This window comes from Wyeomyia smithii, chromosome 3, assembly GCF_029784165.1.
Source record: "Wyeomyia smithii strain HCP4-BCI-WySm-NY-G18 chromosome 3, ASM2978416v1, whole genome shotgun sequence".
NCBI classification, from domain to species: domain Eukaryota; kingdom Metazoa; phylum Arthropoda; class Insecta; order Diptera; family Culicidae; genus Wyeomyia; species Wyeomyia smithii.
Window position 1 is genome coordinate 195250617 of NC_073696.1, and position 12885 is coordinate 195263501.

General features: G+C 42.9%; 1 protein-coding gene across 2 annotated transcripts in view; it reads left to right on the plus strand.

The window, feature by feature from the left end:
* LOC129732631 (uncharacterized) overlaps positions 1-12885 on the plus strand; it is a 272761-nt gene that overhangs the window by 247021 nt on the left and 12855 nt on the right. The window lies entirely within an intron of this gene.

A 12885-nucleotide genomic window follows, 5' to 3' on the forward strand; every position in this document is an offset into this window, starting at 1 on the left:
GCGGCTTCGACTGAAACAGGCTCTTATGTAGGGATGAAAAACCTATCGATAGTAGTAGGAAATCATCGATAACTATCGATAGCCGTTTCAGTCGATAATTCCCTTCCTTACTCTTATTCAGATAAATAGCAAATTTAGAATGGCCAGGTCTATGATTCTGTCGACCGTGCTTGGGAGGCAATCAAATTAACGACTAATCAGATCAGTCGAATTTTGCGCTTCAACAAGGATTGACCATTTTCAATAATATAGTTGCTTGTCATGATTTGGACTTGATATTTTCGAATTTTAATTATGCGAAAAATTATTTTTTATGCTGATAATGAAAGCTTTTCGGATGTTGTGCTCATGACTGAAGGAAAAGATAATTCAGTACGTTCAGAGACACGGAGATGAAGCCAAATATATATCTGTTCCATATTTCTTGAACGTGTAAATTGATTAAAGAGAAAATATTAACTCTTCAATTAGGTTTTTATTCCATCCTGAAAAGGACAATTTGTTGTTTAATTCAATGTTTCATAAGATGCCGATCACATCTTTGCATTATCACTGGCAGTGCGAATAAAGTATTCCTTGAGGGAAAAAAACACTGAAAAGTTTTCCAGAACGTTCTTATCATTGGATGCATTTGCTAGTGTGTCTGCTATCGCTCAGAGACAGCATTTCACTAAAATGCCACACTGCATCGGCTGGCCCTGCTTATATAGATGCTGAGACCAACGTCAACCGCTGCGCTATTCCCGTTGCCACAGTAGTGGACGCTTCCGTTGCCATCGGTATCCGCTGCCCTGCATCACCTGGTCCTGCTATCGATGCTGAGACGCGCTCCGCTATAGTTGCCATACCACAGCTGTGGCCGTTGTCCGCTACACTGCTACTGCTGCTGTATCCACTGCTGCTGCTAAGGAAGGACTGCTGTTGTTGCAGTCTAGAGTTGTAATGAGCGGCTTCGGGTGAAACAGGCTCTTATATAGGCCAAATAGCACATTTCAAATGGCAAGGTCTATGATTCTGTCGACCGTGCTTGGGAAGCAATCATATAACGACCAATCAGAGGCCGAAGTTTTCGTTTTGACAAGGCTTGACTATTTTCAATAGTACAATAGTTTGATAAATAAAATTACAATTATCTGCATTTGGGAAGAATCTTAGAAGATTTTCCAATCTATTGCTGCAAGAACGAAAGAAATCCATCGAATACTAACCGATTTATTAGCATTTGAAATTGGACATATTTTTCACTTTTTTCGGTTTTAGATTTTCATTTCACATCCCTATGTAGCCGAACTTCCTGAGAGAAGTATTCTACTTCAAAATTCTAAATTCTTCATGAGTTTACCTTCACACGCACTGACGAAACTACCCATGCACTATCATGGACGCCTAATGCGCCCTTTCCGGAATCTACAACTTCTTGGTATCAGAGCATCGAAAGAAAGCCTGGTTCCGGACGGCCGACGACCCTAAGCGACAAGAAGCACCAAAGGATACTGAAGCGGAAAACCAGGGAAAAGTTGCTACACCGCCAAGTGCGCTTGACCGGGAGTTTGGTGCAACCTGCCAAGTAGTGAAAACAGTACCTGGCGTTCCCGCCCACTGGTTTCGGAGTTGCAGGTAATGACGCAGTGGCTGCGGCTGAATAAGATGATCAAGCCGATTTTCCCGGTGAATCGCAACGTGGCGGTGGCGATGGACGTCGAGACCTATTCCACCCTGGATGGTAACGACTGGCAGGGCACTTCATATTTACTTCCCCCAACGAATGAAGTGAGCTCAGAGGAGAAGTTAATTTCACACATCAAGTTCCCCAAGAAGGAGCTGCTGTGGCTGGTATCAAAGTCGGCGAACTCGCCCAACTTTCCTCTGCTAAAAAGCCAATTTTTTACTACTGAACGAATTTCAAAAATTAAATTTTTCCTATACATTCCATTGGCACCCTATTGTTGATGCACAGTCGTTTTTTCGAAAAGTTTTGTTCAGGTATCAGTAAGTCGCCCCCTCTGACAACACCTTTGTTACCCATGAACCTTCCCTTTCCCTCCTAACCACTTGAGAAAATAGTGTAACGCCGGCCCTGGTAACAGCAGTGAAAAATTCTCTACAGATATTAAAATTACAATTTTACAGCTTTTAGTAAAGAGTATAATGTATTTATTTTTACGAGGATGCGAAAAATGAACTACATACAATGCCCGCTTTACTGAACTTAAAATGCAGTCTAAAGAGGGCTTCAGATGGCTTCAACAGTCAACTCACATTTAGAATAATTTAATAACAGACTTCTAACATTTACAAAACAAAACCAACATCGTTTCATTGTTAGAAAGAAAAAAATGAAATGATGTATGAGGTACAATGTTTGGGAGTAACATTTAAACCAATCTGAGTTGAAGTAGGCCCGATAATCATCATTGCTGGCCACGCCCATCTTTATCGCAGCTTGGGGATATTAGAAAGGATATTGATGATGTAATACTTACTTAATGAGAGGCCACCGACTCAGTGACACTCTCGTAAGTACTACGGAGTTGGATTAAGGGGTTTAGGTTGTTGACGCAAAAACTATCTATCAAAATTGAAAAACTGGCAAAATTTCATGCATCCAAAGCCCTTAAAGTATATAAAAATGCAAACAGGCACTTGAGCCAAAACATGCTCCTAAATTCGATCTCAGACCGCCAAACTTATCATAATACAGTTGTCGTGTATTCATGTCACGCTGCTACAACGATTATTTATAATTATAAAAACTATTCAGCTGCAACATTTAACCAAAAGCTTGAAAAATCGAAAAACAAAAGCTCACAGAAACTTTGTTCTGAAAAATTTCGGGAAAGCCTCCAAACATATTGTCCCATATCGTAATGAGCAATGGTATGAAATTATATATTAAGTCAAATTTTTTTCGGCTTGCTCAAAATACTAACGGGACCGACCCGCCATGCGCGGTTAAACAGTTCAAAACATATTTCACAAACACTCAAATTGCAATTTAAAGTAAATGGTGTTATTCAATACAATTCTACGAAATGTCAAAAGTGTTATTTTGTGTTGCGTCCTGCGCCTCAAACACGAATTGAAACAAAATTTCAACACATTATCGAAAAACGCACTTGTCGATTACTGGAAACAAACGCGCAGCGCATAATTGAGAACAAAAAAAAAAACAAGATTCATCGCACCCGGCAACCCAGTTTGGCAGCAAGAAGTGCGTCGGAAATAAAATAATCACAATTAGTCAGCAGCAAACTACCGCTTGAAAACATTATTTTAATGACTAAACAGTGCGCTGACAGTGAAGCAAAAGTTCAGCGCGTAATTTGGTAATAGAATAGGAAACTGAAATGTTGTCTTTCTGAAAAATATACACCGTGGAAAAAAATTTTGAGGAAAAAAAAATCAATAACAAAAAACAAACTTTAAGAAAGAAAACACACAAATATTATTATAATTTAATATCTTAAAAATCCCTACTTAGAAAAATCTGATTTTTTCAACGAAAACTACATAAAACATTAAAAGCTGAAAAATTTAAAAAAAAAAATACCTATTTGAATTAAAAAAAATTTCTCCTATCGAGCGTAACGGCCGAGCGAATGAAATGACAACTGTGGATTCAAGCACTCATAAACTGTATCACTTAGACAGTTTGATAGCACATGAAACAGCATTAAAGTCGCAAGTGAAATAATTAATTATATTAAAAGATAGTCCACAGACCGAAACATTTATATATTTTGTGCTCATCGCATAGCAAGAGATAAATTTGCACGAGTTTATAAAGAACAAAGATCAATTGGGTCCTAAAGTTTTGAATGGTTTTCTAATTTTTATATATCAGCTGGAAGAGTGCAATTTTCTGAGAAAAACGTGATTTTCAAAAAAATGCTTATCGTTTTCCTCCGATTTTTAAATGAAGAATAAAAAACTGCTCGAAGTGCCTTTAATGACAGTTCTCTCATATACTGTACATGGGCGAAACGTCATCTAAGACCTTTCGAGCAGTTATTTTGTTCTTCATTTGAAAATCAAAGAAAAACGATAAACATTTTTTGAAATTACGGATAACGGCAATGCAAATTTATACAGCTCGCCCGTTTTGATGTTGACAGTTGCCTTAACGGTGAGTGTCTTGTCATTTCTCTAATGTATAGGTTCGCTAATGGCAGAGGCCTTAGAGAAAGTTGCTGGCTGATGTATTCACTTCATGCAAGCCTGCTGCTGATGCTTCCCGCTACCACGCTGAAACAGCATTTTAGTGAAGGGAGTGTCGTTGCATCAGCTGGCCCTGCTACTATTGATGCTGATATACCCGCTGCAACAGCTACGCTATGCATAGCCATGCCACAGTTGTGGCCGCTATACGCTGGCCCAACTGCTGAGCAACTGCAACGCTATTCGCAGCCATGCCACAATTGTGGCCGCTATCCGCTATCGATGGTACCCACCGCTCGCTCCCGCTGCTGCTAAGGAAGGACTGCTGTCGTCGCTGTTCAGAACTAATATGAGCGGCTTCGACTAAAACAGGCTCTCATATAGGGATGAAAATAGGAATGAATTATTTTACGTACGTGGTGGAATGATATAACTTGAAAAATATGTGTGACTTCATTCCGGCTCAGAGCGATCATTTGATAAGCTCCACCTCTTTTTTCAGTTTCTAAAGTTTTTCCTCAGTTTCGTAGCACGGATGCACAAAAATCATTTCTTGTCGAGCCGGACCGATAGCACTCTCATTGAAGCAACAAAATAACATGTTTTGTGTCGTGTTGTGCAGCTTGGTTGGAGAAAATGTTCCCGTCCCCGTGTCGCATGTAAGCAGATTATTGCGTTCAGTAGACAGTAGATAGTGTATCCAGCGAATAAACACCGATGGTGCTCTCACACACGCAACGGTTTTAACCCGTATCTTATTGCGGTTTGTAACATCAAGCGATTTCGTTTGCTCGCTGTTGCGTGTTGCATCATGTTGCAACTTGGCAGCTGGGAGACGACGAAATTCTGTTTATGCTGATTGATTGAATCGACTACATATTAGCTCTACATAGTCGAACTAACTGCTTTTGTGAATGCGTTCTAACAGGGCAGTTAATTATTCAATGTGGGTTATGCTGATCGCAGCCTTTGCGCTGCCCCTACAGTGGGGGGTTTACTAAATAAAGTGAAGGTAAAAATTAGACAACTACAACAGAATTTGATTGCATCTCGCACAGAATGTCTGCTTGTGTTGATGCCAGAAAAATTATTAACCTTCAATTATTTTTTTATTTGCCTCGAAAAAAGCATGTTGCGGTTCAAAATCGGTTGCTAATTACAACCTTTGAGCTGCCCTAACATTGGTGGAATTAAGATACACGGACAACATGCACTGTGGAAGCGATTTCACATTCAGTAAATTAGACGGGTGCGACAAATTTGAATTGCCAGGATGCAACACAGAATGCTTGCTTGCGTTGACAAAAATTATTAACTTTCAATGACTTGTTTATTTGCCTTAAAAAAGGCATTTTGATTTCCGAAATTGGATTTCCTGATGGCAATCATCATGCTGCCCCAACACGGGGGGAATAATGGCTGTCTGGCGACACACGCTGAGAAAAACTGCGCTGCTCCTGAGACGTGGTGACCAACCACAGGGCTAGTGCTGCTGCTAAGGAAGGACAACTGCTGTTGTCGCTGTCTAGAACTATTATGAGCGGCTCCGGCTGAAGCAGGCTCTTATATAGGCCAAATAGCATGTTTTCAATTGCAAGGTATATGATTCTGTCGACCGTGCTTGGGAAGCAAGCATATAACGACCAATCAGAGGTCGAATTTTTCGTTTTGACAAGGCTTGACTATTTTCAATAGTACAATAGTGTGAATAATAAAATTACAATTATCTTATTTTGGGAAGAATCTTAGAAGATTTTCCAATCTATTGCTGCAAGAACGAAGGAAATCCATCGAATACTAACCGATTTATTAGCATTTGAAATTGGACATATTTTTCACTTTTTTCGGTTTTAGATTTTCATTTCACATCCCTATGTAGCCGAACTTCCTGAGAGAAGTATTCTACTTCAAAACTGGTATAGCTTTAGGACCCAATTGTTAATCGCTGGCGGACCCGAAAAAACCTGAAAAGAGAAGTATGATCTGAATAGTAAAGGAAAGTAGAATTCGGATAGGAATTCCCGTAGTATTCAAACCGGTAGAACCACAAAAGCACGGCTCAACAAGCAACTAAAAGACGGTGTTTGTTTCGATTACGAGGGGGCATCGACGGCATTCCCCGACCCGTAAACCACTCCTGTGACTACTTCCGTATCCGTTTTACCGGTGATGTTCAGCATCGCTAGCTCCACCGCGGGTCGAGCGGGCACGTTTCTAGTTGTCTGCACTGTGACAGAAAGATCACCAGTACACGCCCTCGTTCCCATTGATTTCTCACCTACTCATCAACGATCAGACTAGGTTATCTGATTACAATAGCTTATTGCTTCGAGCCACGTCGTTAGCAGTCTTGCAAAATGTTTCCTTAAACAGGTTCCGTTGCCGGTTGGTTAATACTAGTCCGTGCAAGTGGTTTGGTGCCGTCTCGTCTTCTGTGTCTAAGGAAAAGTAGGTCAGCGGTCGTGAGTTGACAATTACCTCGGCTTCCAGCATAGAGGTCTTCAACATCACGTCACTAGGATGACGTGGGCTATCCAACACAGCTTTCATCGCTACTTTCACGGACTTTATGTTCCCATGAGCCTCCCATATGTGAAACTACAGGAACGTTGGGCAAAGCAAAGCAAAGCCTTGGTACACATTCCGCTTCGGAACTTGACCTTCTGTTTATTTATACACAGACTTCGCAGCCGACTGTTTAGTGTACAGGACAATTGCGGGGCTAACGCTACGATCCTACTGACACTAACAGTCTCTCCCGAACCGAGACTCGAACCTAAGACGACTGGCTTGTTAGGCCAGCATCGTACCTCGAGACCATCTAGGAGATCGTTGGGCAATCTCCCGAATTCTCAGCTTCATTATGACAACTGATGATTGGCTCCCACAAAATTCGTTCCGTTGCCCGAGAATATCACCGAGCTACAAATCTTCTGAAAGCCAACACGAAAGATGTCGACAAAAGTCTGTGAACCAGGCATGTGAACAGACATATCCTTTTTTGCGACGCAGCGTCCGACTTTCACAGGGGCCTGATGTAATCTACTCCGACGAATGTTAATGGCCGAATGAATGACGTTATGCGTACTCTTGGCAGAGAACCCCTTCCCCTTTTATGACATACCCAGCCCACCGCAAACTGTTAATCTTGACGATGTGGACGAAGAATGGCTGCCCAAGCAGCTCCTGCAGTTCGTGGTCCATGCACCTTCTTCTCGTTTCGTTCTCCATCTGCAGTCTACCGAAGATGGTACACAACACTTTTGGCTCGAAGACCACAAGGGCACGTTGGTCGTTCACAAGTATGGTCCATGTTTCATGGTCAGAGAACTACCAGTCTGGTCAGCGTCTTGTAGATGGTTAACTTGGTGCGGCGGCAAATTCTACTCGATCGGGGCGTCCTCTGGAGACCAAAGTAGGCACGATTTCCTGCCAGTTGCCAGTGAGCTCAGTTACACGAGCTCATCGACCACCAGGTTAGTCTTCTCGTGAACCCCTTTCTTTCGTGTACTTCGTCTTTGATGCATTGATAACCATTCCAATCCGTTTGGCTTCGGCCTTTAATCCGAAGTACGTATCCGCCATCTTCACAAAGATCCGAGCTACAATATTGATATCGTCGGCGATGCCAAAAAGTTGAACCGACTTTTGAAATCTCGTGCCACTCGTGTTAATATCCGTGCTTCTAATGACACCTTTCAGGGCAAAATTGAACGGTAGGCACGAGGGACCATTACCTTGCCTCAAACTTCTTCGAGTTTCGAAGGGGCACCCATGAATCCCGCTTGGTAGTACCCAACGAACTGCTTCGCAAATGATGATAGTTGACGGATAAGCGTTTTAAAGAGTAGATGACGTTCAGCAGAGTGATTTCCCGGTAATTGCAGCACTCCAGCTTGTCGGTCTTTTTGTAGATGGGACCACATTATCTACTCCTCCGGTACTAGTTCTTCCTTCCTAATCTTGGAGGGGGAGTCCTTCGGAAAACTGAGTTTTGGCTGTTTCATGCCTGCCGGTATTGTTCCACGTTCGTGGAACGTAGGTGTTGCCGCATACTCGCCCGTACTGCGTTCTTTTTCTCGACTAACTGTTTGCATTAGACCTTAGAACGCTTAGAACGCATCCTTCTCGTCATCGGGTCTCTCCTCATGTGGGCAGTGCACGTGAGGATGCTGTAGTTACTCAGTACTTTGAAACCGATTCCTAGCACGCTGGTAGTACCACAACTCTGGTAGAATGTAGCCGCCCGTTGCCCGCTTTCCATACCTTCTCTTCAATACAAAGAAGTTGCTGCATCGCTACGACTTCGAAGTTGTGGATGTAGGTCGTCGTAGATCATCCTGTTGCATCCAGGAACGCAGAACGATATCCATTTCCATGTTCCGTGTTTCCAATCGTAGTTCCTATTCCGTTAACTAGGTCAATGCCGATTGTTCCGATTCGTACTATCACTTACGTTATTTGTATCTTATCGTTTCTGGGCGGCTCGTTGGGCCTTTTCCAACCCCCTGTCTTGTTGGGAGACCATCATGTCAGCTCTGTTTAGAGTTCCACGCTGACACCATTTGGTGAACAGACGCTCACATCTCATTTGCACAAAAACCCGAGCTCCGGTATATAAAATTCTTGGCGCAGCTTAATGTTTGCGATAAAAAATGGATTTTTTCAGATGGTGGAAAAAAATTAACTGAGGCAGATAATTAAGTTTGATAAATTTCCCATAGAAGGTAATTATGTTAGATTACTTACAAAAAAATTCTACGCCTTTGCGAACGGCCTTCCGGCAGCTAACCGGAACATTCGCCATGGTGGACGAAAACATACGGTTTTGAGTTCTTTCTTCGTTTTATTTTTAAATTACTTTTATAATATACGTACTAAATTTATAGTACGAGGTACGTGCCAGAAGTTGCGTCGGATCAAGAAATACCGTCGGCCCATTACTCGAAGCGATCGTTGAAGGAGATGGAATATTGGTACCCAAGTTGCCCGCCCAAATTCCCCAATTGCGTCCCACCAAGGATTTCTGGACAAACCTGAAGCCTATAATAGTTTCACGCTTCAGGTTTGTCCAGAAATCCTTGGTGGGACGCAATTGGGGAATTTGGGCGGTCAACTTGGGTACCAATATTCCATCTCCTTCAACGATCGCTTCGAGTAATGGGCCGACGGTATTTCTTGATGCGACGCAACTTCTGGCACGTACCTCGTACTATAAATTTCCCCGTTCACGGCCAGCCCGGAGCAAAAGAAGACTTGGACATCCCCTTCTCGCTGATTGGCAGCCACAGCTGCACCTTCTTGGGGAACTTTGTGTGTGAAATGAACTTCACCTCGGTGCTCACTTCCTTCGTGAGGAAAGTAAAATACGAAGTGCCCTGCCAGTCGTTGCCATCAAGGGTGAGACAAGTCTCGTTGTCGATCATCAACGCGATTTGTCGGGAAAATCAGCTTGACCATCTTATTCAGGCGCTAACGCTGCGTCGTTGCCTGCAGCTCCGAGCGCAGTGGGGGAGACTGCCGCTTCCATGCATGTATGTCCATGTTCGCCAGGGACTTTTCTATTGTTTGGCCGGTTGCATCGACCTCCCGGCCAAGCGCACGCAGCGATGTAGCCACTTCTCCCTCGGTCTCGCTCTTCAGCATCATTTGGAGCTTCTTGTCGCTCATGGTCGTCGGCCGTCCGGAACCGTGCTTTCTTTCGATGCTCTGATTGTTGTCCAACAATACCAAGATGTTATAAATGGCGGAACGGGCGTATCCGGTATCTACGAGCTGCCGCACGATGTCCGCAACGGGTTACCGTTCTTTGAACGCGCACACTTCTTGACGGAGTAGCTTCACTGTTTTCGCTATCACGATTAGAGTTCGACTGATAGAGCTGTCAGTTTTTTTCTGCTGACTCATGGGTTACTAAGATTGATGCTGTATAAATTGTTTCGTCAGTGTATGTGACGGTAAATCCATAAAAGTCGGCAATTTTTGTCCATTTTTTACCGCGATCATTTACAAACACTTTCTCCGTTAAGGTACAGGAACCAATGTTGAGCAAACTGTACCAGTAAGAAGTTAACGCGATGGTCTCTTGGTAGCACCACTGGATATTTCGTTGCTTAAGGAATGTGCGGCGCGTTTCCAATCTATCATGAACGACTTTGTGTTCGTCCAGGAAAAGAACCAGTGAATCTATCTACGCCGCGACCTTTGCTTGACTTTCAGTCTACCGACAAAGTGTTTCCCTCGCCTTCACGGTATCTTCTTGATCTAGGATTTTCTCCTGCAGAGTTCACTTCCAGACCATGACTACCCGTTAAACATAGGCCATCGCTCTAAGCAAACGTTCCCAATTCGAAAGACGGTCGAAGCGACTATTTGCTCGCCCGCTTGGTGCACGGCTACTCAGCGCAGTTCTCTGCATGCTACATCCACTTCGCCCTCCATTACTGGTCATCCGGGCCACTGTTCTTTCGGATTTCGTGAGAACGGTGGTCCTTGCTACCAACGGTTTTCTGAGACAAAGGTTGATTCTAAATTCCACTTTGTGGCGTCCGCAACATTGAGCTTCGCTGGTATGTAGCACAACCCCGTCCATGTGAACGAAATAATTTCGCCAACCGAACCAAAAGCAAATTTTAGATCTAGGCGATTGTTCGAGTTGAGCTGTATCCGTCCACATGAAGTGCTTCCGAACGTTAAGGGTGAGTCCGAACGAATTTTCTGCATCATGGTAGTGATTCCATCATAGCAGCCGGATGATCCAAACGAGGAATTGAGAGCGCCAGAAGTGGCACAACTTATGGCTTTGCTGCCATAGGGAGCTGAAAATCCCGTTGTTTGTTCTCATGAGCACGCGTATCAGCGGTTTAGAGATGGGCGAACGATGCACGGCCCATCCCTAAACAGCGTCAGCAGCTGAAACAGCCAATAGCGAGCCTTTTTGCCATAGAGTTTTATGACGCTGGTGCCAGTAACATTGAACTGAATGCATATCAATAAAACCAGAGTCATAGTTAAATGCAAACTGCAACTAACCTAATGTCTTTTAAATGTTACTGATTCAACGATGTTTGTAAATGGCCGGATTCATAAAAGTGAATTAATATTTTATATTAATCAAGTCGATAACAAAATAATCAGTATTGATTACTGGTAACACTGATTCAACGATAGTAGCCTTTTGAAATACGAATGAGGAATTTCTGCGTGTAAAGGTAAATCTTGTTGATATGCATTTTGATGCTCATGTAAGGTCAAGTTTTTAGAAACTCCCTAGCGATGTTGTTATCCGTAATTTTCTCCGTAAACTTGACAAGAGTTGACGTCAGGCTTACTTACTTTACTTTACTTTTAAGGCGACAGACCGATTATCGATCCAGTGCCGAATCCAGAGTACGTCGCCATGTCCCTCGGTCTTGGGCTGCTATACTCCAATCGCCCCTAACACCTTTTTCGCGTGCATCCTCGTCGACAGCACACATCCAACGAGTACAGGGTCTACCCCGAAGTCGGCGACCTCTATCGGGATTCCTGCTAAATATAGCCTTCGCTTGACGCTCATCCGGCATTCTCGCTGCATGCCCAGCCCACTGAAGCCTGCCGTGTTTTATTCGCTTGACTATATCCGCCGATTTGTATGCCTGGCACACTTCTTGGTTCATTAGTCTGCTCCAAACACCATTTTCTAGTTTGCCGCCAAGGATTGAACGCAAAATCCTACGCTCAAAAACACCAAAAGCTCGCCGATCAGCCTCTTTCACTGTCCATGATTCATGGCCGTAGAGAGCCACCGGAAGAATCAGTGTTTTATAGAGTGCAAGTTTAGTACGGATTTGCAGACTGCGGGACTTTAGCTGGTTACGTAGTCCGTAAAAGGCCCTGTTTGCGGTTCAGGCTTATAGATCTGTACACTTTGTGTAATGTTTTGTCTTTTTTGCACAGTTTTGGTATAAACACCACCTCAACTTCCCTACGGCTGTCAGGAGTTTGATCCAGAGTGAAGCAGGCTCCAAAAAGACTGATGACCTCGGACATCAAACTGTTCTGGAAAGACTGGTAGGTTTCAGTATGGTCTCGGTAGACAGTCGACGAGCGAGCCCTGCAGAGTCATATGACGTCGTGTGTCTGAATTCCAGGTTTTGTAGCTCTTCGAAGTTTGATTCAAAGGGCATTGTCGAACCAGAAAAGTGGTTCCAGAAAAGTTTTAAAGCCAGAATAGTGGGTGGAAAAATAGCATTTCCACAGGGAACGCAATATCTATTTCCGAGTCTTGTGCCTCTAAGAACTCGAAGTGATGGCTCGAAGTCGGCCGTTTGTGGCACCGTTCCATCGTAAGTTTCCTAATAAACAGGCAATATTTCGTATATTAATCATGTTGGTATTTCCTAAATATTTCTAGAATATGTAGGTCGAGTTTGGTTTGATATACAATCGAAAATGTTTCGTTTTAGGAGATATGCCAGTAAGTTATATAAATTGTTTTCTAAAACAATTTTATTGTTTTTCAGGATCATAAAATGTAGAAAACTATTGGTTTATTCTCAAATTTAATAAATGCTTAAGTGAAATCATTACTATGGATAAATAGTTTTTTTTTTTCTTACCATGGTCATGTAACCGCATCAGGTTATTTACTTTATGCTTCACGATCCATATCAGAACCTGATTAAAGATTTTTACACCGAAATATGATACAGGCCTGCCGCAACGTGTTCATTACACCTATTTTGT